At 40.4% G+C, this 23,681-nt stretch overlaps 1 pseudogene; it reads left to right on the forward strand.

The window, feature by feature from the left end:
* Positions 1-1,547: 1,547 nt before the first annotated feature.
* Positions 1,548-4,557, forward strand: LOC148517767 (uncharacterized; annotated as a pseudogene).
* Positions 4,558-23,681: the final 19,124 nt, after the last annotated feature.

Consider the following 23,681-nt stretch of genomic DNA (forward strand, 5'->3'; position numbering starts at 1 on the left):
AAAGACTGAATCATAAGTCTGCGAATTCTGTACTAAAGGTAAACTGGTCATGTGGTAAATATATGTGACTGCAGGGAAAATTATTTTCTTAGACAGCGAAATCCATTACATTATAGATATTAAGAATGTGATATGCGTAACACTCAGAATGTTGGACATGGGATATTTCTTAGAAGTAGGGATCATATTAAAAGCAGAAATAAGGAAATCTAGATTTGTCATCACTGTAGTAAATAAAGAGACGTCCGTATGGTATTGTATACAGGTAAACTATAATTATTAAATATGTGTCCCAGAGTAAAGGATTCAAAATCCCCCTAGTGGTAGAAAATAAGTATCGCAACTCCTAACCAAGTGTTCATAAGAAATAGTTTTTAGAGATCCCAAGTGATTGTTAGTAACAGGCACAAACATGATATTTTTTTGTGTTTATAAATCCCTGTAAAATCTAGTTAAATTTATGATGTAGGTATTATGGATAACCCAATGGTGGAGGTTTCATTCACCAGAACAGGGGGATTGACATAGATAAAAATATATGCATATGATTATACTGTTTGAAATTGTTGCAGTGACAATAACTCAGCAGAATGTACATTTTTCTCAAAAACAACTGTTGTAATTTTGCTGTTTTACTTCTTGTGGACAATAGGGACACTCACAGGTCCTAGGAGGAGTAGTAGGTAAGGAAATACACATCCTTTTCCCAGCAGAGGTGGTAATGCCTGGAATTACTAAGGGTTTTCAATGAAAAATTACATATAAGGTTGTTTTAAAATGGTCCTATATTTAAACAGGTTCCTTAGGATGATTTTCTGTTATTACTAAATGAATTGTGCATATCTATTAACAGTTTTGTATGTTTAGAATAAGATAAGAATTAGTTACATATTGACATGCCTGTATTATGTATACTAACATTTCTTTCTATTTTCTCAGAACATCAGAATGCGGGTTAAAGTAGATCAAAGCACCCATGACTTCTCTGATTCTCCTCAACAATTAATACACAGATTATTGTTAGGAGAAAAGGGGGGGGGGGTGTTGCCTGGGTATTTGAAGGTTGGAAATTTTAGAATTTCCCAGATTAGGAATATTTTCTTTCTTTGGAGACTCTCATCAAAAATGTTGATTAACAGATCGTTGGGAAGACCCTTGCCAGGGATTGATGACCAGTGCCACATCTTTGAAAGTAGCAGAGAGAGATACCTGGGTCCATTCCACTCACTGCAGAAAGGTCAACTACCTGAAGGAGATACAAGGCGGAGTCGAGACAGATAACATAGACTTGTCGATTGCGAGCCTGTTCCAGGAGAGCTAGAGATTGCAGTGAAACACCTGAGCCAGAGGCGTGTGCAGACCACTATTCCAGCAATGGAGTGGGGGGCTGTTTTTGTGTTTTTGCTTCCTCCAGGGTTCTCCTCATCCTTATTTGTTTTGGGATTTCCTGTTTCTGTGACGGAGGACAGATAACGGAGAGGGTTGTCGATACTGATGTCGATATAGTGTAGTTGAAAGAGAGAGCAATAAAACAATCAGGGCGGTATATGGTCAAATTCAGTACAGGAATGGTTAAGAGATCTGTTAGTCATGAAACTCGGAGATGGTGTGAGAGGTTATTGTCTGAGGAATACTGTATTTGTGAGTACTGTGGATCCCTAGTTAATGAGAAATGCATCCAACGATGCCTCTCCAAGAGTAACTTATATTTGGGCGGGCATCCTTTAGAGGATTACCATTCCTTAGTGGGTAAGGTCTTAAACCAGACTGAATGTTGGGTGTGCTGACAAGTACCTCAAGGACATAGTAATTCAGGATTAGTGCCATACCCATTAAAGTTAACAGAGGTACTTGAATTACAGGGGGGAAGACTGGTGGACAAAATTTTTTATATATCTAGACCCCCTAGTCTCAAGCTTCACCAGTACCATGTAGATAGATCCCTGGTATGCTTAAATCTCACAAATATTAGAAAACCAGGAAATTGGGAGGTGATCTGGAACAATCAGACAATGACATTTTCACACCAAACTGATAATGAGCCTATTGATTCTGAACTTGTACACAGTATTATTGCAAATGGGAGATACTTCCTGTATAGGTTCACACGTAGTTATGACAAAGTAATGGTTGGCAGTGTATCATTAGGATCCTGTACAAATATTATACAACCAGAAATGTGTACCATGCAAATTAGAAAAAGAGGGGAAGGAGTCTTTGTTAGAATAATGTGCTCAATGATAATGATGCATTCTGTTCCTTACGTTCTTCCAGATGAGGTGTATTTTATATGTGGAAGGAAAGCGTTCAAGTGTCTCTCTATCCGAACTATGAAGGTTTATGTTATCTTGGAAGGGTGGTCCCAGAGGTTATGACTCTTACACATGATGAAATGATTGGTATCCATAAAACCGCACCACCTCCATACATACATACGCAGTATGAACATCATGACAAAAGAAATATGATACCTGGTGAAGAACATATAGCCACACAGATGATTAGTGAAACAACTGGCTTCCAAATTTTGGTAGCATTAGATCCCACCAGGACAACTCGGGGAACTTTAAATTTTAGATATATCCAAGACCTGGCTAAATTAATAGACAACATCACCGAGATGTATGATGACTCTTTCAAGTATACTGGTAAGGAAGTACAGGCTTATAGAAAGAAGTTGGTACAAGATAGGCTAGGGTTAAACTACCTGACAGCTGTTACTGGTGGATATTGTGTGACTTTGGCTACCCAATTTGGTGTCAAGTGTTGCACGTACATCACCAATAATACTAATGACCCCAAAGAGGTGATAGACCAGAAAATGGATTAAATCCTACAAGTGAAGTGGGAGTTTCGGAAGGACCATAATACTTCACTGTATGAGAGAGAGGTAAAGGTAGAGAAATGGTTCTCGTGGTTAAACCCTGTAAAATGGTTCACCGGTGCGGGAGAGTGGGTACAGGAGATGGTTGCTAGTATGGGTAAGCTCCTTATTCTTATACTGATTGTCATTTTAGTAATTAGTTTATGTGTCAGATGTGTTCTTACTGTGGCAAAGGGTGGAAAATGTACCACCAAGGTAAACCGTGAAAATGAAATCATGATGGTGGTGAGTGGTGGTGGTATAGGTACTAAGGTTGATAAAGAACTGCATTACAATCCTGAAATTGAATGTGCCATCAGATAATAATATGTGAATAGGCTTGGTCATGTATAATAAAATGTATTGTAAATGTTCCATTAAACATCCTAGATAATGTAGTCTCAATTCCCCCCCAACTTCCTTTATAGGTTCAATGAGGTCCCACATCCTACCAATGATCCCCTATAGATCTGCAGATGGTGTATAAGGGTTGTTTTACCTTTCCTGAAATGCATTGTTAATGTTTCAATGACCAAGTTGTGTCATACCGTTTAGAACATTGAATACTCATTTATTATGCATGAATAAAAAGGTTGAATAGAATGTGATAGTTTGATGTTTGCTATCAAAGGATGGACTGTCCAAGTCAAATAATTGGATATGATCGCTTGCAATTATTATCTGATGATCTAATCATCTATGGTCTGATGATGGGTTACCACAATGCTACTTTGCATCGGCGCAATCTGATGTGCACAAATGCGATTCCACAACACACATAGACTGATGTACATAACGCACACACATAAACATATGCATACACAACATCGACAGCTGCCCCACTTGTAGTGAGCCCCGGAGAGAATTTCTGTCTCGCTATGGGGCTTGCACATGCGCAGTGTGCACATGGTGCATGCGCACTGCCCGGCCATCAACCCGCTTGCAAGCGCAATATGCTCACGAGCGGGTCTGAATCAGGCCCACAGTACAGTAAGCTACAGAATATAATAAATCTATCCGTATACTTTGTTCTTCTATGAAATCCAACATTATACATTAAACTGGCTTTGAATCTAAATGTAGTCCCATTGTTTTATTTATATGCCTGGGGATACAAGTACAGTATAATATTTTCAAGATTGTGTACAACCTCCACCAGTGTTGCAAGAATGTTAATGATTTCACAATACTTCTATGTTACGGTGTTTTATCTGACACTCTAAAGATTTTAGAAGTAGTGTCCCTCTGGTCTTTTCATTAAAGCAAAAAGTAATTATTCATGATTATGTGAAATGCAGCATTCCTATTGTTAGAAACACAACCACAATATACCATCATTCAGCCTCTCCTGCACCACAAACTGTACAATGTTCACCACTTGCCTACTCTTTAAGTAAAGTGTTTTCCGGTTTTGCTAAGGGACTACAGGTTTTAGCCATACTATTTTCTAGCTTGGTCATGTTTTGCGGTGACCAGATTAGAGATACCGAATATATTAGTACATAGCTACCTGAGATCATTTCCAGAACAGGAAGCTGTGTCCTAATGGCATTAACATGATAAGACACCAAGAGCATGATGTGTACTCTATCCAGAATACAAAATGGGATATGACAGAGAAATCAGAAGAAAAGCATATGTGCTCTGTTCATCTGTTCTTGAAAGTTTTGAAAGGTAACATGTTCCTGCTATGACCTCCAAACTAGCTAAACTTCCCATTTAGTAAGTAGAGGGTACCACACATTGGGATCCCAGACCCTATTATCTGACCTGGTGATGCCGCCTCACAGACATCAGTTGTCCTGCTAGCCACCAGAGGCATCTCTTAATTCCATGCTTGCCAAACAGCAGGAAGGTTGGCATTCTTCTGGAATCATATCCTGCATCAGCAAAGAATGGGCGCTGCTCTCTTGGCCACTATCACCTGATTGTCTACTGCCCACCATGTTACACTATTTGTTCACCTAGTCCACTCAGCCTATCAGGGATGAGGGTGCCCTATTTAAATCATCTCCAGCAATGCTGTGCTAGAACAACTTCTCATCATGAAAACTGCTTCGTGCACCTGTATCTGTTCCAGTTCGTTCTTGGTTGTGCACTATCTGTCATTATACCAAATTGAACTCAATTTACAGCAAGTTCCAGCAACCATTCCAAGCTCAGCACTACTCACAGCAAGTTCCAGTATTCATTCCAAGTTCAGCACTACTCACAGCAAGTTCCAGCAGCCATTCCAAGCTGCACACATTACACAGCATTTTCCAGCATCCATTTCAGGTTGTAGGCTATAAACAGCAAGTTCCAACATTCTTCCAGGCTGTACACTCTACACAGCTAGTTTCAACAGCCATTTCAAGCTTTGTGCTACCTATAGCAAGTTTCAGCATCACTTCTATACTGTGTGCTATATACAATTTACATCAATATCAATTCCAGACTGCATGCTATATACGGCTGACTCCAATATTTATTCCTGTGTGGCAAATTCAGTAAACTCAGTTGTACACTGTACCCAGTAGACTCCATCACCAGGGCCAGACAGTATGCCATATCCAGCTATCAGTTTTCCACTAATAAACTGTTCCAGTCATTTCAGTAATCTAGACCACAAGGCAGCTCACCTTGTGGCAACATTCCACCTCTGATTCACATGATTACCAATCTGCATGAGTGGGAGATTCATTGAGCTGCCTAGCTTCAATTACTCTGGAGGTAAATAAATACCATCTGCCACTGATCACCCTGTTTTGTATCTTGGTTGTTCATATTTAACAGTCTACTGTATATGGTGTATAGTACAGTATATGCAATGAAAAATTGTAACCTGGATTAGTCTGTATTAAGGTTATACACTAGTTTCATCTGCATTTAGAGAAAGTAGACTTCATAACCTTATTTTCAGATGTTGACATGGGTTAATTTACCACCTCTATTCTGACAACAGTTTGTAGATGTGCTACCTCTGTGTATACAACATATCCAACATATTAAAACAAATTGTGACAAGAGTATATGACCAGACAATTTCAGGTGTATGGTTATAAGGAATCTGCTTCTGTGAGTAAAAATGATCCATCAGTGATTTTATCTGAGGTAACCTGAGTCTCCCGAAATTAGGCCAATTACATCAATTCCAGCAGTCTCAAAATATGCCATCAGGGGTTACCTTACATCCAGGGACTGGAACTATCCTAGGTGCACTCCAAAAGGCCTAAAGAACTGTATTAATCAGTGCCATGAAAACAGAGCAGGTTGTAGCAAAACGATATTTAATGTCTATAGAAACCTACAATTGCAGTCTCCATTAGCAAATCAGGTTTATACTGGGGTGTTCAGCACCATAGATGACCTGCTGGCAGCCAGAAAGATTATATAAATTAAGTTAGGTCAAGTTACCTCCTAACTTTTCTTTATCCCTGAAAAATGACATGATAGCATTGTATGCTTATATTTGTTTAGGTATCTATACCAGGAAATTATAGAACGTAATAAAAAATTCATGTAATTATTTAATTTAAAGGAAACAAAGGGTTAAGTGTACTAAGAATTGTGTCTGGTTGAGTTTTAAACACATTGGACATCAGAGGCACACAAGTGAGTTTTTCTAAGACAAACTCCCAAATTTACAAAGAATCGTGTTTGTTAATGGTGAATCTGATTGTGTTTCCAAGTGTGTGATTTCAGTCATATTTGGACTGGAAACAATAGAACTGCCTGTCAGCAGCATGTTCAGCAGATGTGCATCCCAGTGTAATAAAATAATGATACGGTTAAAACAAAAAAAATGTTGTGGGGTCACCAACCCCCTCCCGAAAAGCATAACCAGCCCTGGACCTCTGACCTCAGTCTAATGGAGGTAAATAGGGAGGAAATCTGACACGGGGTTCCCCTTAATTTTCTTTGACCAGCACCGAGCTGAACCAGCCGGGGGCTTACACTAAAGCAGGGAGAATATATCACACTAATAGACACTTGTCTCTTCTCTATCTTTATATATATAACCAGGCCTCTAAACCTATCCTGGTACTTGGAAAATCAGGGAACCCCACACTCTATGTAGCCCGGATTTTTCACCCAGCCCCAAGCTTTACAGCCATGGCTAATAAAGCCATAAAGACCTGCAGTGTGGGATCACCCCACCTTGATTCCAATCAGACATAAGCCAGTTCCCACCAAGCTGAGTTCCCTAATGCTATCAGGCTTTATAACTGATGGGATCAATGGAGAGATCTTTTAGAAGGATAAAATATTAGGTGTATGGTGATTGATCCAATACCTTCTATGTTAAGAGAAGTAGACTGTGAAAAGATCTTATTACAAAGAGAGAAACAAAATGGATTTTTTACTTTGATAGAATTAGATACAATTGCTCCACCTGGGCTTAATGAAGCAAATAACCTTAAATGCTTCCTTTGACAGACTGTTATATATTTGGGTCACTTTTGCAACTGCGGAACACTAAATACTAACTCACTGATAGCTGTGTATTAGTATTTCTAAATTATGTTTTGTTTGTAATATTTGGTGGGGTTTTTTTAAATTAATTTTTTAATTATAAATAAATGTTTCTTATCAGCACTGGGAAAGCTGGGTTGTGGCAGAGGGAGAGCACTAATGGCAAATAGTCTAACTGTAATCAGTCTGGAAAAGTACAGAAAGTACATTTGAGTCCATGGCACACTATTTGAATGGAAAATAAATATAGGGGAAGATAGAAGAATAGCGGAAAGAGATGGGATGTGGAGAAAAGAGAGAAAAAAAATCCTTGCAGCACCGGGAACAATAGCTTGATAGGAAAATAATTGGTTCCAAATACTAATATTCATAAAGTAAAATGCTTGTTTTAATTCCAACTGGTGTAATTGAGTCTTTCATAGAGTCCTCAAGGGCATCGCATATTATATGGGGTTGGTACGGGATGCTGGCATTTGGGATCCTGGTGGTCAGAATCCCGATGCCAGCATCATGAATAGGTTAGCATCCCCATGGCTAAAGGTAAGTATATCTAACCTAACCCCTAATCCTACCCTAACCCTTCATCCCCAGAGCCTAAACATAACCTCTCCCCTTAGTCCTTAACCCTAACCCTCCCTCCTCAGTGCCTAAATCTAACCCTCCATATTACTGCCAATCCCTAACACTCCCCCTAGTGCTTAATACTAACCCCTAACCCTAAAGCTGGGCAGCCACTATACAATTTTGTGTCAGATATCTGTCCAATCTGGCTGGTTGGAATGAAAACTTGGTAATGTATGGAAGCAAATGACAGTCGATTATATGGTTTTAGACACTGAAAAAAGGACAAAAAAAATGTTCAAATTAGTTAAATTGGTGTGTGTTACTATTAACCAATTTGTCAGAACAACCATTTTTGGCTATTTTCCAGTGTTTGTGAGCAAATGGTCGATTGTCATTTGCTCCCATACATTACCAGGTTTTTCATTCCAACCAGCCAGATTGGACAGATATCTGACAGAAAACTGTATAGTGGATGCCCGGCTTTACTCTCCCCCCAACCAGCTAATACCTTCGGGATTCCGGCGGTCGGGATGCCAGCGCCGGTATTTTGACAAGTGTCAGGAGTCTGCTGTCGGCATTGTGACTGCCAGAATCCCCACTGTTGGGATATTAAACATATCCCATTATATGCACTAAATCATGATTTCTTTTCTGAAACTATGTGGCTTCTGCCACTGAAGAGGGATGCACCTCTGTCCAATCCAATCATAAAGGGTTATTCAAAACATAATTACTACACATATCATATCACATATCTTTACATTAATCATACATCCCATGAACCAAAAGCTAAATATCTCTAATAGTACAGTATGTTTGTGCATTGTGAACAGATAGTGGGGGTCATTCAGACCCGCTCGCGAGCGGCAGTATGCTCGCAAGCGGGTCGATGTTCCCCACTGCGCATGCGCACGACCCGGGGAGCGACAGGCTTTCCATCACTCTGGGTCTTGCACCAAAGGGGGCGTGCTGTCGATGTTGATTGACAGCACGCCCCCTTTGGTGGGCATGCCGGGGGCATGCCTGCCAGATGGAGGCGTTCCCATGGGAACGCCTACCATCTGAAGCCGGTCCCACTGACATCACTAGTGATGTCAGTGGGAGTGATTTTGGCTCTGATAGAGCCAAAATCACTCCAGGGCTTGTGGCAGGGAGACCCTACCGCAGGGTCTCCGTCGCAAGTTCGATGGTCGCGATGGTCAAGACCATCGCGTCCATCTTTTTGGCCACTCGCATATGCTATGGGTGGTCACCCAGAGCTATACGAGCGGCCAGGAGGCCGCTCCATTTTCATGGAGGAGGGCCCTGATTCAGAGCGAGCGCTCTGGTCAGAGCGTTCAGCTCTGAATCAGGCCCAATGTCCATATTGTTCTGGAAGGCTCAAACTGTAATTATTAGCTTGTATGCTCTAAATTTAAAAACATAACACATTAAAAAAAGTTTTTATTATAATTAAATTGTATCCGACAAATTGCTATTTCTCAGAAATTTGTTTCATTGAATCTTCTAAGGTCAAACACACAAACGGGAAGTTTGAAAGAGAGATAATATTGTGCACAAGAGAAAAAAATACTTTCAGAAAAGGCACATTTAGGAAGTATATAAAATAATTATGAGCCTATATGGAACCTAGTTTCTATGTTAACTTGGAGTTGTAGTGTCAAGTGAGTGTATTGAATATTGTATCTCTTCTATGAATGTGCCTTTAGGTCTAATAAAAGAATACAGTACATCTGTTTAGTTGCACCACTTTTTCTATTCCTTATAATGGGAATATTATAGTATCTTGCCAAGTTAATTATAATTTACATCACTGTGGGATAATCTTCTAAGAAGTTATGTTATCTTTTTTGTAAATACAAAACTACATTATCAGTAACAGATTGTCAATTCTCTAAATTTTGTCACAATAAGCTCCAAGTGGTTTCTTTCTATCTTTGTTATGTGAATAAGTATTTTTTTAAACATTAATATACACAGTTCTAGCCTTTTTTAAATATACAGACATAATAGATATTATGTAATATTCCAACTGTAACTATAATTGTTGAAGTATTTTTTGGTCACTTGAAAACTGAATTAGAAAATGCCATTTATCTGCATGGCATATCATAATTAAAATGCTTTAGAAATTACTGTGATGTTAAGTTGGAGCTATTCAAATTACAACATTATGGTCAAAATACACATTAATTCATTCTCATCTGCAAGCTGTTTAATTTTTTTTACATTTAAGATTTATAATGTAACACTAAGTGGCATATTTGCTAATATTTGCGATGCCCACATACAAATTAACTTCCCATATTGTCACATATTTCAGCGATAGGGAATGTTTTCTGTAGCCAGTTTATTAATCTGGGGCTTTTCTTAGAGCCACGGTGAAAACCCTACTGCTATGCAGATGTATCTTCAACCTTACAGCTGCATATGAGCACTGCAACATGACCCAGAGGTGTTCCTGCCAAGTTTATCTGGCTTTGTAGGTCCCTCGTCGACATGTATAGGGTAACAACATCTCAAATTGGTGTTACATAGCAGCAGAAAGTAGAGGTTCAGTAACTGGAAGCATGTCTGAGTTTGAGACTGCTAATGTGGATATCCAATCACACATCAGGAGTTCTGTGAGAAGATTTAAAGGAAAACCCCCTAGGAGATAGTATGAGGAGTTTGCAAATATCGCTTTCTGTGAACTGCAAAACATCCAAGAGGCAATGTTAAGCAATAACTGGGAGGAATGAAAATCAGCAATAGAAAATGAGCTGTCATCATTGGATGATAACAATACATGGACTATTGTTAACAGGTGGAGCCACCGTAAGACAGTAAAAAAAAAGCAAGTGTTTTTTTGTTAACTATTGCTTGTTATTAAGCCAGCCTCATCGCTAAATGATATACACAAAAATCTGGGATTGACTACTGGAAAATCTTCTTGCCTGTTGCAAGGTACAGTACATTACATTTAGTAATTTCCATATCTGATATGGTTTCTTAAATGGAGAACTAGTTGAGAAAATCTATATGGAACCTCCTGAGCATTATGACGAAGACATGTTTGCAAAAAGGAAATTTCTGTCTTTTGAAAAAGTGATTGTATGGTCTAAAACAGAGTGGTTGTTGTTGGTACATTAAGCTATACACTGTACTTTAAACAATGGACTTTATGCATTCACAGAGTAATCATTGTCTATACCCTAAAACAATGGAGACAAAATTGTTCGTCAAAGTACATGTTAGGCTTCAGGATTTTATAAAACTTGAGTGCAGGAACTGTCACAATTAATCAACAAGGATATATTGAGGTAATACTTGCAAATTATGCAATGACAGACACAAAACCAGTTAGTACTCTAATTTTACAATGGCACAAAATTCACAAAAGCCATGTCAACACCAAGCCAGGTACAGTAGAGATAGTGGTAATGAAGAAAGTTTATTATCTAAGCGCTATTGGAAGTTTTGTTGAATGCAAGCATTTGGACTTATTCAAATATCACATGGTCTTTAAAATTAAAGTTCTCCAAGTCTGAAAACTCTATATTAGAAACTTTCTGTTATGCTGAATAGGAATCGGATGAGGATCTGCGTCATTCTTATAAGAATATTTACAATAGTCTCTTTGCATTAGCATATATATATATATATATATATATATATATATATATATGCTAATTCAAAGAGACTATTGTAAATATTCTTATATATATATATATATATATATATAGATAGATATACGATATCATGATCCAGCACTCCACTGGTTAAAGGATTAACTGAGCCAGGTGCCCTCCACAGTCTGTCCCCCTGGGAGACACGCTAATATACAATAGTCCATAGGTGGCACTCCGGATGAAGTAAAAAATGCACAATCAAACAGCCATCTGATGCAACATTTCAGCACCTTTATTGGTGCTTTTGTCAAGCTAGAATATACAAACAGTACATACCTTAACACTTTAAATAGCAAAGCCCCTCGTGGAAGTGAAACGTCCTCCATGTCTCCGATGCCCAGAGGTTGCCTCACCAGAATCTGACACTTTGTGCCAGTTCCCCATTGTCAAGGGCAGGGGACAGAGCACGCAAACTGCTTCAATGTGAGACCAACTGGATCTGCCACTTGTAGAGAGGGAATAACCTGTATAGTTAGTGCCCAGACGGGCTAGGATTTATTTTTATGTTTTGTTTATTTTGTTGTTTATATTGCACAATAAAACTGGTTCCGACCAGCTTGCATGGAAACCCTGGACTGGTGTGCTGTTTCCTGGCTGCTGTGTGTAAGGAGGTGTCCATCTACCCCAGGAGAGGGACCCCCTACCCCGACTATATCACTATATATATATATATATATATTATATAGGAGTATTCCTCTGTATGCTTATCTTTAAAGTAGTACAATGTATGTTATGTATTTGGTAATTTACACATTACTTTTTTAAGCAATTACCAACTAAAAACCAACAACTAAGAAAATAAAACAACGGGACCTTGCATAGGCACTTAAGTTAATGTATTATTTTCTAATGCAGACACTGACATATAGAGCTGTGGCTCTGTGAATCTGAATTTTTCGTACACTGTGGGAATACATGGCTTGATGTTCATATGTATTTTGGTATAGACTCAACATTTAACTGTACACTATTTTCAAGTATATTTATGTCTTTCAATAATAAAATAAGTACTGTACATTATATTAGAAGACCAAAAATCTTAAACTATATTTTTTTTAAATAACCAGAGTGTATTAGAATGCTAAAATTAATGGATGTCGAGAATGGTCCAGCATGACTTTTGTGCCCTATGTAATTAGGTCAAATTCGCATTCAGCATAAAAGCTTTGCTGTGTGAATGTTTAGAGGTAAATGTAATAGCCTGTGACTTGTATTGACTGGCGAGATCCCAACAAGTCTGGCTGATGTTTTAAAGTGGCAATCAGTTAACTTGCTTGATGTGGTCATATGGGCTTTCATCTGATTCAACTTTGTCAGAGCCTGCCAGCAGCTGCAAACTAAACTTCCAGCAGCTGCCAGGCTCAGCCCAATCTGCCATGCCCTTGGTTGCCATGGCAATTGCCCCCTGCCTCCTCCTGCTGGACAGACTGTATACAGAATGGGGACCTGCAGCTGCAGGAAAACAGACAGTGTTCCTGCAGCCCAGGCTCAGGGGTATCAGAAAAAACACACAGGTCTTGCACTGATAGGAATAGTATCAAAATTTTAATAAAATATCAAAATAATAATAAATACATATATATGGCACATAAATATAGAAACTAAAAATAAAGGAAAACAATGTAATAAAGCATCATAACATAAATAGAAATGAATATCTAAACCAGGAATCCAAGATTCTCAATTGTAGCAATCAAACAATGTATCTCTTTAAGAAACATAGTATCTTATATTTGACTCAGTCATGTATCCCCTGTGAGAGAAAACAAATAGATCTATTTGTGATTTTAATTATTCTTTGAATAAGGCAGGGGGCTCAATTAGCGTACTGATAAGTCCCGTTGTTAACAGCTGATGTAAAGCATTCCCAGTTAAAACATATACCGGGATCCTGATATCTGCCATAATAAAACTGGGCTGTATGTAATCAAAGGACAATCTTCACACTATAACTAGCAGGTGTTTACACTGTATTCCCAATTGGATAAGCAGTATTAGTACCTGGTCTGTCCGAGCGTCCTCGGAATAATGCAGGGACCAAAGCTCCACTAGCGGCAGTGTTCGAGTGTGCGGTGGCTGTCCGGATCAGCCAAGTGCTCATCCCAAGATAGAGCAGCAGGAACAGATAAGCCCTATAATAGAAGGCAAAGGCTCCGCTTTAACTAAAGTCCGTACAATCCATATGAAGCCGTAAGAATCACCAAAGGTAACAGGAACTGTTAACAGGGGCAGCGGGATTGGCTAAGTGCTTTCAACACCTGATGCGGTGGTGTCCAAATGTGCAGTAGTAGTACGGATCAACCAGGTGTTCAGCTCAGGAAAGAGCAACAGGTACAGATGAGACCTTAGATAAGGGGCAGAGGCTCCACTTTGGCTGATCGTATAAATCACCAGTGGCAGCAGGAACTGTTGGCGGAGGCAGCGGGAGCAATCAGGTGCTATCAGCACAATAGGAGGTCAAAGCAATGAAAACCCTTAACGCGTTTCATCACTGACACGTGACTTTCTCAAAAGGTGTAGTTTCAGACCCCAGGTATGCCTTATGTACATCTTCCAATGAGTGCTGACAGGTGTAAAATTAGCCACACAGGAATTACTAGATCTGACTACTGAATAATCGGCCAGATGAGGATTCCTCACTAATTAGAGGAGGCCTTAAATAACAGATACTGACCATTAATGTTTATTAACCACATTATTATTATAATAAATAATAAATACCAAAATAATATTAAAACATAAATAAAACATATAGTGCCATAACTAAATCTATATAATTTAACATAGTAAAAAATAAAAAAATAAACAAATACATAAATAAATCATATTAAAAATATCTATATAAACCAAACGGATATAATATCATAGCCCAATATCACTTTCCATCTGGCATAATTTAGAAAATAAAAAGAAGACCCTATTGTATATAAACTATTATATGGAAAATGCAGAAGACAAAAAAGGCAGACATATATCTATCTAATACATCTAATTATAAGAGATATTCCAATAAGAAAGGGAGGATATAAGGACGGCTCTATAATAGGTTCAGGGATCAAATTCTAAACATTCATTCAGTCCCTCAGGAATGAGAGTCCTAAGCTTGTGTATCCAGAAGTTCTCCCAGATACATAATTTTTTAAATCTATCACCTCCTCGGAGCGTGGGTCTAATCCATTCTATTCCTACCAAAAATAGTCCTATTGGATTTCTCCCATGTGATTCTACAAAATGCCTAGAAAAGCCATGTACACAATGACCCCTTATAATATTTCTCCTATGTTCAAGAAATCTTATATTCAGACAATGTGAAGTTCTGCCTACATACATTAGTTTGGCCTTGCATATTAACACATATATAACAAAGATAGAATTATAGTTTATATGTGACCGTATCTCGAATGATTCATCATTTTCAGATGTACTAAAGAAGTGTGTATTATTCATAATAAAGGAACAAGTAATACACTTTGTAGACCCACATTTATAACATCCCTTAACTTTATTTGGTAGCCAAGATAACTGAGAGGTCAAATTTGATATTGGGGGCTTCCTTTTGTCGGTAATTAGACTTTGTGTTAGTTGGTTCCTAAGATTTTCTGATTTTCTAAATACTATTCGTGGTTTATTTGCAATGCAAGTGTTCAACAAACTATCAGTTTGAAGGATGCTATGGTTCTTCACTAGAATGTTTTTGATCTTATTGGATGCAACATTATATTTTGAGATAAACATAGGCTGATCTAAACTTAAAGAAGTTAAAATACGCCCTGTATATGGGCAGCCAGAATTTGAGCTAGGTTCTGACCTGGCTCCATGATCACGATCCGTGGCTCTACAAATTTTTATGGCACAAAAGGGATCCAGGAACTTTCTCTCCAGGTAGAAAAGACACGGGCAGCTCCCCCCTCAGTTTCAGTTTCTGCCCCAGCTCAGCTTCCTGAGCCTAAACTCAATTTGCCGAATCACTTTTTTGGCAACCGTAAAGATTTTTTAAATTTCCGACAAAACTGCAAGTTGTACTTCAGGCTTCGGCCTACTTCTTCTGGATCAGAGACTCAACGAGTCGGTATTAGTATCTCTTTGCTTCAAGGTGACCCTCAAACATGGGCCTTTGGTCTACCTCCAGCTCATAGTGCTTTTCAGATGGTGGATGCTTTCTTTGATGCTCTAAGCCTTCTCTATGATGACCCAGACAAGGCGACATTAGCCGAATCCAAGCTCTGATCTCTGTCACAAGATCAAAGTGCTGCTGAGGATTACTGCACGGAGTTCCATAGGTGGGCCAATGACTCTGGTTGGAATGATCCTGCACTAAGAAGTGAATTCCGCCTTGGTCTCTCTGATCTGGTAAAGGATATCCAACATACGGTTCCGGAGACACTGGATGTTCTCATGCACCTAGTCATTCGCATTGATCGCCGCATCCAGGAATGTAGAAGGGAGAAGAAGCTTCCTACTTCTTTTCCTCAGTCTCCAGTTTGGGTAACTTCTCCGGATCCTGGAGAACCTATGCAATTGGGTGCCTATCGGCTCTAAGCCGAGGAGAAATGAAGAAGATGCTCCCAGGGCCTCTGCTTATATTGTGGAGGGAAAGAGCATTCAGTCTTCAATTGTCCTGTCAAATCGGGAAAAGGCAACGTCTAGGGGGGGGTCATTCAGACCCGGTCGCAAGCACCGATGTGCTCGCAACTGGGTCAATGGGTAGCCCTGCGCACACGCAGTGGCTGCACTGTGGGTGCGCAAGCCCCGGAGCGAGAGAGAAACTCTCTCGCTCCGGAGCTCACTACAAAAGGGGCAGCTGTTGATGTTGATCAACAGCTCGCCCCTTTTTGTAGGTGGGCCGGGGGGGTGGTTTCCAAAATGGAGGCATTCCTTAAGGAACGCCTACCATTTTGTGGGTGGCCGCACTGACATCATCAGTGATGTCAGTGGGGAGCTTCCTGCTCCATCAGAGCAGAAAGCTCCCTGGGGCTTGCGAGTGCCCAGACCCAACCTTAGGGTCTGGTCGCAAGCCCTGACGGTCGCAATGGTGATCACCATCGTGACCATCACCCTGGTCACTAGCTAAGCTGTGGGTGGTAACCCACAGCTTAGCCTGCGACCAGGAGCCGCACCAAGAAAAGAAGCACCCACCCTCATTCAGAGAGAGCGATCACTTCTTGCGACCGCCTCTGAATGAGGTCCTAGGTATCTTAGGAGAGCTACACCTGGGCCTAGCATCTGTCTCTCCTGCAAATTCAATATTAATATCGACCATTATTCAAGGTAGGAGCAGTCCAGTTTCTGTTCCAGCATTCTTGGATAGCGGAGCGACAGGAAATTTTATGGACATCTCCTTCTTCAATTCATTGGGACTGGCGTCCGAACCTCTAATATGACCTCTCTCTGTAGTTGGTCTTAATAGAGAGGAACGTTCCAAGATGTTGTTGTCTCTCAGACATCTCCTGTCCAGTTATCCATCAGGGCTCTACATTCTGAGGCGATCACGTTCTTGTTGACCCACTGTCCGCTGGCTCCATTTGTATTGGGTCTTCCTTGGCTCAGAAGACATAACCCCGTCATTGATTGGCAAACTGGAGAAATTCTTCAGTGTAGTGATCTCTGTTCCTCTACCTGCATCACACTTCCTGTCTGCCTGGCTGCTGCCATACAGTCTGAATCGGCTTCAAGGATTCTGGCTCCTTATCAAGACTTGACTGAGGTCTTTTCTAAAAAAAAAAAAGCAGATACCCTTCCCCCTCACTGCTCCTACGACTGTGCGATTGATCTCCTTCCTGGTGCTAAGCTTCCCAAAGGCAGAATCTATTCTCTATCCCTTCCTGAAAGCAAGGTTATGGCAGAATATATTCAGAACACTTTGGAAAAAGGATTTATACGACCTTCCAAATTGCCGGTCGGAGCGGGCTTCTTTTTTGTGCAGAAAAAGGATGGCTCTCTTCGACCGTGCATTGATTTTCGTGGATTGAACAACATCACGGTTAAGAACTCCTATCCTCTACCCTTGATTTCAATATTGTTTGATTAACTTTGGGGGGCCTCTATCTTCTCCAAAATAGATCTCAGAGGTGCATATAATCTGGTCCACATTAGAGATGGTGAAAAGTGGAAAACGGCCTTTAACACCCATTCTGGCACTTCATAAATTATGTGTTGAGGGAATATCTTGGGGTGTTTGTGGTTGTCTACCTCAATGATATTTGGATTTATTCCAGCTCCCTGGAGGAACACCGCAAGCGCATGACACTGGTGCTGCTAAAACTCCTGGAGAACAATTTATATGCAAAACCAGGGAAATGCGATTTTGAAATTCAAGAGGTGTCGTTCCTGGGGTACATCATCTCCTCTCAAGGATTCTCGATGGATCCGAGCAAGGTTAAGGCCATCTTAGATTGGGTTCAGCCTACCAATCTAAAAGTGATCCAGCGCTTCCTTGGCTTCACCAATTATTACAGGCGATTTATCAGTTCCTTCTCCTCCATAGATGCACCTATTGTGGAGCTCACCAAGAAAGGAGCTGATGTGACCAACTGGCCAGCCAAAGCTCTTCAAGCCTTTGACTCCTTAAAGATTGCCTTTACCTCTGCTCCAGTTCTTCAGCATTCCCAATACTGACCTTCCATTTATTGTTGAAGTAGACACCTCTGAGGTTGGTATGGGGGCTGTATTGTCTCAGAAGGATCCTATGAATGGCAAACTCCATCCCTGCGCTTATTTCTCCTGGAAATTTACCTCAGCAGAAAGGAATTACGACGTAGAGTATCATGAGCTGTTGCCCATCAAGTGGGCATTTGAGGATTGGAGGCACTGGCTGGAGGGAGCCAATCATATCATCACGGTGCTCACTGATTACAAAAATCTTTCTTACATTGAGACCGCCAAGAGGTTGAACACCAGACAGGCTCGGTGGGCATTATTTTTTACCCATTTTAATTATGTCATCTTGTTCCTGCCTGGCTCCAAGAACTTAAAGGCAGATGCGTTGTCCTGCAGTTTTCAACCAGTTCAACCAATCGCCATGCTGGAGGAGACCAACATCCCTACCTCTAATATCCATTTCACTGTGACCAGAGATCTTGCGGATCTTATTTGTTCCTGCCAATTGGAAGCTCCTCCAGAAATGCCACCGGGGGTCTTGTTAGTGCCAGAAATATTTCGGAAATCGGTGCTATTGGACTTCCATTCTTCCAAGCCATCTGGGCACCCAAGTATTGCAAAAACCACTGAATTACTGTCTCGTTCTGTCTGGTGGCAATCTATGGGTCAAGATACTCGAGATTTTGTATTGGCTTGTGATGTCTGTGCTCGCAACAAGTCTCCATGCACAGCTCCGTTCGGACTCCTGCTTCCTCTTCCTATGCCCTCTAGACCATGGACCCATATTGCCATGGACTTCATCGTGGACTTACCATCTCCTTCCCACTGCTCTGTCATATGGACAGTTGTTGACCATTTTAGTAAAATGGGCCACTTTGTTCCACTCACCAAACTGCCTTCTGCTAAAGAGTTGTCTTCACTATTTGTACTCCACATATTCAGACTTCATGGCTTACTGATGGATATCGCTTCCGACCGAGGGACACAGTTTGTGGCATGGTTTTGCAAGAATATCTGCTCAACATAAGCCTATCTTTCAGGTACCATCCACAGTCAAATGGGCAGACAGAACGGATGAACCAGTCATTGGAACAGTATCTCTGATTCTTCATTTCCAAGTACCAGAATGACTGGGTGTCTCTACTTCCCATTGCGGAATTTGCATTTAATAATTCTTGTCACCCTTCTTCATCAGTTTCACCTTTTTTCTGCAACTCTGGGCTGCACCCTAGAGCAAACTCCTTTGAGGCAGTTTCAGCTGGTATTCCATCCTCCACATCGGTGGTGAGGCTGCGGTCTGTTTGGAAGAAAGTGCGCCAATGTCTGATGAAAGCATCTGGTTTTGCCAAAACCTGGGTGGATAAACATCGACGACAATGCAATTTCAAAGTGGGTGATTTGGTGTGGCCGTCTTCCAAGAATATTAAAATCCATCAACGATCGCAGAAGTTAGGTCCCAGATTCATTGGACCATTTAGGATTATCTCTTGTATCAATCCTCTGGCCTTCTGTCTGAAGCTGCCTACTAACCTGAGGATTAACAATACATTTCACTGCTCCTTACTCAAGCCGGTGTCCTCTTCCCTCGGGTACAGCTCTAGATGGCCAGCAAGACCTCCACTCATCCTTGTCCAAGGACATAGAGAGTTTGTGATGGAGAAAATTCTGCACTCCAGACTCTCACAAGAAGCCTTTCAGTTCCTAGTCCATTGGTAGGGGTATGGGCCAGAAGAACGCTCCTGGGTGCCTATAAGATCATTGAATGCACCTGCCTTAGTAAGAAAATTTTTCAAGATTTTCCAGAAAAACCTGGAGCTAGGGGTTCCTTAACCCCTCGTCAATGGGGGGGGGTACTGTCAGGATCTGCAGCTTCCAGCCTGAGGCACTGCATTAATTACTGCCTATCTGTGTGCAGTGTCAGGTGCATGCTGATTAATTCTCCTCTCTGTGAACAGCACAGCTGCACACTGGTCTATCATTAAGGGAGACTTGCTCTGGTTGGGCCTTATTCCTGTTAAAGTCCAGCCAGCCCTGCAATCCATGCCGGTGATAGAAGTTTTTTCATAATTCCGGTTCCTGACTCCTGCATGTCAGTCAAGTTCCTGAGTCAGTCTTGCTGTGTTTCATGTGTGTAGTTTATTCCATCCAGGCGGCTCCACCTGCATTTTGTCCACATGTGCTGCTTGTTCCATCTGGGCAGCACGGAGCGCTTCCTACCCCAGAAGCGTCTGTCACCATGCGGTGGCTTGTGTCAACATGGCAGCACCAGTTGCAGTTTAGCGTTCCAGGTGCGCACCATAGCACAACGTCACCAGTGTCATCCTGGTGGCACTGGTAACTACTCAGCGTTCCAGGTGCGCAACTTAGCACACCATCGTCAGTGTCATCCCGGTGGCACTAGTAGCAACTCTGCGTTCCAGGTGCACAATCTAGCACACCGTTGCCAGTGCCATCCTGGCGACACTGGTAGCCACTCTGCGTTCCAGGTGCGCAAATCAGCACACCGTCGCCAGTGTCATCCCGGCGGCACTGGTAGCAACTCTGCATTCCAGGTGCGCTATTAAGCATGCCATCGCCAGTGTCATCTCGGTGGCACTGGTAGCAGCCCAACGTTTTTGTTCCATACCTCACCTGAGTCTCGTCAGCCCAACGGTCCTGGGGCCCCAGGTCACTATCAGCCCTCAAAGCTGCTGCAACAGCCCAAAGGCTGCGTCACACCATTAGTCCCTTGGCCATTACTATAAAGGCCACAATCAGCCCCCATGGCTGCTCCAACAGCCCAAAGGCTGCTTCACACCATCAGTCCCTTGGCCATGACTATAAAGGCCACAACCAGCCCTCAAGGCTGCTCCTACAACCCACAGGCTGCCTCACACTTCTTGCCCTCGGCACAATTAGTCAAAACAAACCAGCCCCAAGGCAGCATCGACAGCCCAACGGCTGCAACCAAATACTTAACCCTTGGCCACGACTAGTACAATACTTTCCAGCCCTAATGGCTGTCATCAGTTGGCTCTACATTAATACCGTTGATTCCCTCCAGGAATCATAACAATATAATTGCCATGCAAGGTCAGTTTTAGTAGTTGGGAGAATTTTTACATGCAAGTCTAAATAAAACAAAATAGCTAAGACCATATTGTACTGTACATACAAATGTAAGATAGAAAAAAATTAAATAATAACACCTGTGATATAAAAAGTTATTAAAAAAAAGATCATAGCAATCAATAAAACCTGATGGTATAGCATTATTTTACCTATACAATCACTAGATTTTTGGGGTCTTAAAAGTGTATGTGTGTTCATTTCCTTTGGATTAAATATTCATAAACTCTATTCCATGTTATTTTAAAAGGTTGAATCACTATTGCGCAACCCAGAAAATATATATAAATCTGGTGGATAAAGGTTTTCTGTTTTATATGTTGTTTGCATTCATATTCTAGATGTTTCTTAAATGTTTTTATTATTCTATTCATATATTGCAAGCCCTAAGGACAGCATAAAAGGTAAACCTTGAAAGTACAGTTAATGGATGTTTTCATTATAAAAGTTTTGCCATTACTAGATTTAAAAAAGTTTGATATCAGTACAAAAACTGATTCATCCATTTGTTCTCAATAACTTCACCTGGCATATTTTATTTTTTAAAGGCTATATTGTGTTTTGAGTCCGGAGCCCTACATTATATAAAAAGTAGTACATCTTCCAATAAGAAAATATAGTCTATCTTAATGATATTCTCAACATTCTTATGGTCCTTGTTAAAGCCAAAAATATAATTATAACTATATTTGATTCAATATTTCAAAGAATAGGGTTATGATCCTACTATTATAAATACTGTGAAGCTGTCAGTAGGGATGATAAAGTGTGAATATCTTCTAAATAAACATAATATATTTGTATTGAATCTAGTTCTAAATTTGTATTTGAAAGATATACCTGATTTTATATACAGTATAGTGGGGCTCTGAAACTTAAGAACAATATAGCTAAAAGGATCACTGGGCACCAATGGGAACCTCAGCGAGCCTCAGTTGCTCCAAATGGAGCAACAGCTAGGTGGTATAATTAACTTTTATCAGTCAATTTACCACTTCCATTGAGTGAGACCCCTAGCACTGATCTAGCTAATTGGGGAAGACAGCTCATCTATACATAATATAAATTAAAGTTCCTGTTATGCATCTGTCTGTTTGTTTGGGCTAATCTCGAGAACCACTGGATGGATTTTTATGCTTTTTTCAATATTCTATAGAGTATTTGTCGAGAAAGGTTTAGGTATACGAAACATTGTTTGATAAAAGGGAGCCAAGTAGTGATGATTTTAGGGAAACAAGATAATCAAAATATGGATGTTCAAGCACTTCCTTGGCTAAACTGCCAAAACTGTTAAAGATACAGTATATCACTACGATGGACTTATTTTATACCATGTAGAGATTGATATGTATTATCCATTTTATTCCAAAAAAATTTATGTAAGCCATGTTTACTGAGACAAAATTTAAATCATTTTTCTTTTTACCATTCCTATTTAATTTATGTGAAAAACAATTCTTTAATTTCAAACGTGTCTCCATCTCAGGGACAGACACCTACTGTGGCTGGAGTTTACCTAAGTGGGGACTGTTTGTTTCATGGACATCGTGTTTCATGGACATCGTTATGTTGTCCTTTTTCATGTCACGTCAAAACAAAATCTTTTTGTGTTGATATCAGGAGGAAAAACAACTAATGTCATCTACAAGACAATCTTATAAGACCTTGGTAATAAAAGGCTATCACTGTAAATCCAAAAATTGCTCCTGTGCGAAGCCATGGCGGGTCATTAGTCTCATATTTATGCCGGTTGAGTGTCATCAAAATTCATTTTCTACCTCACATTCAAATCTCCAAGGCTCCATTTGTTCATACAAAGGTCTAAGGTTAGATGTTGCCCAGAGCAACCAATCAGTTTCTACTTAACATTTACCTTGCACCTTCTAGAAGATAATAGCTGTAATATGATTGGTTGCTATGGGTAACATCTTCACTTGTTAAAGCTCTCACTTTAGTAAATATACCCCCTGCTGTTTAATTAAACGTGTTACAGCATTGTTGACTCTCTCCCTACACTACAAATGGGTGAGTTACTGTTTACCTACGTCAGTAGTTCCCAAAGTTGGTCTTCAAGGCACCCTAACAGTACAGGTTTTCCGGATATCCATGCTTAAACACAGATGATTATATTGACTGAGGTGCTAATTAAGCAGCCTGTGCTCACGCATGGATATCCTGAAAACCTGGATTGCAAGGGTGTTTTGAGGACCAAGTTTGGGAACCCCTGACCTACATCATTTCTATGCTGGTTGTGTCTTGTTCATACAAAAATAAGTAGAACATTTTTCACAGGATTGCAGTTCTGATATGCTCTCTATGACTGTTTAAATACAGTAGTGGCCAAACTTGTGGAAACCTTTTGGAAAATGTGTGCCTTTAAGGTTTAATTGCGTATAACTTAATTATTTTTAAAGAAAATCCTA

This window comes from Taudactylus pleione, unplaced genomic scaffold (assembly GCF_031769625.1).
Source record: "Taudactylus pleione unplaced genomic scaffold, aTauple2 ptg000211l, whole genome shotgun sequence".
Taxonomy (NCBI): Eukaryota; Metazoa; Chordata; class Amphibia; order Anura; family Myobatrachidae; genus Taudactylus; species Taudactylus pleione.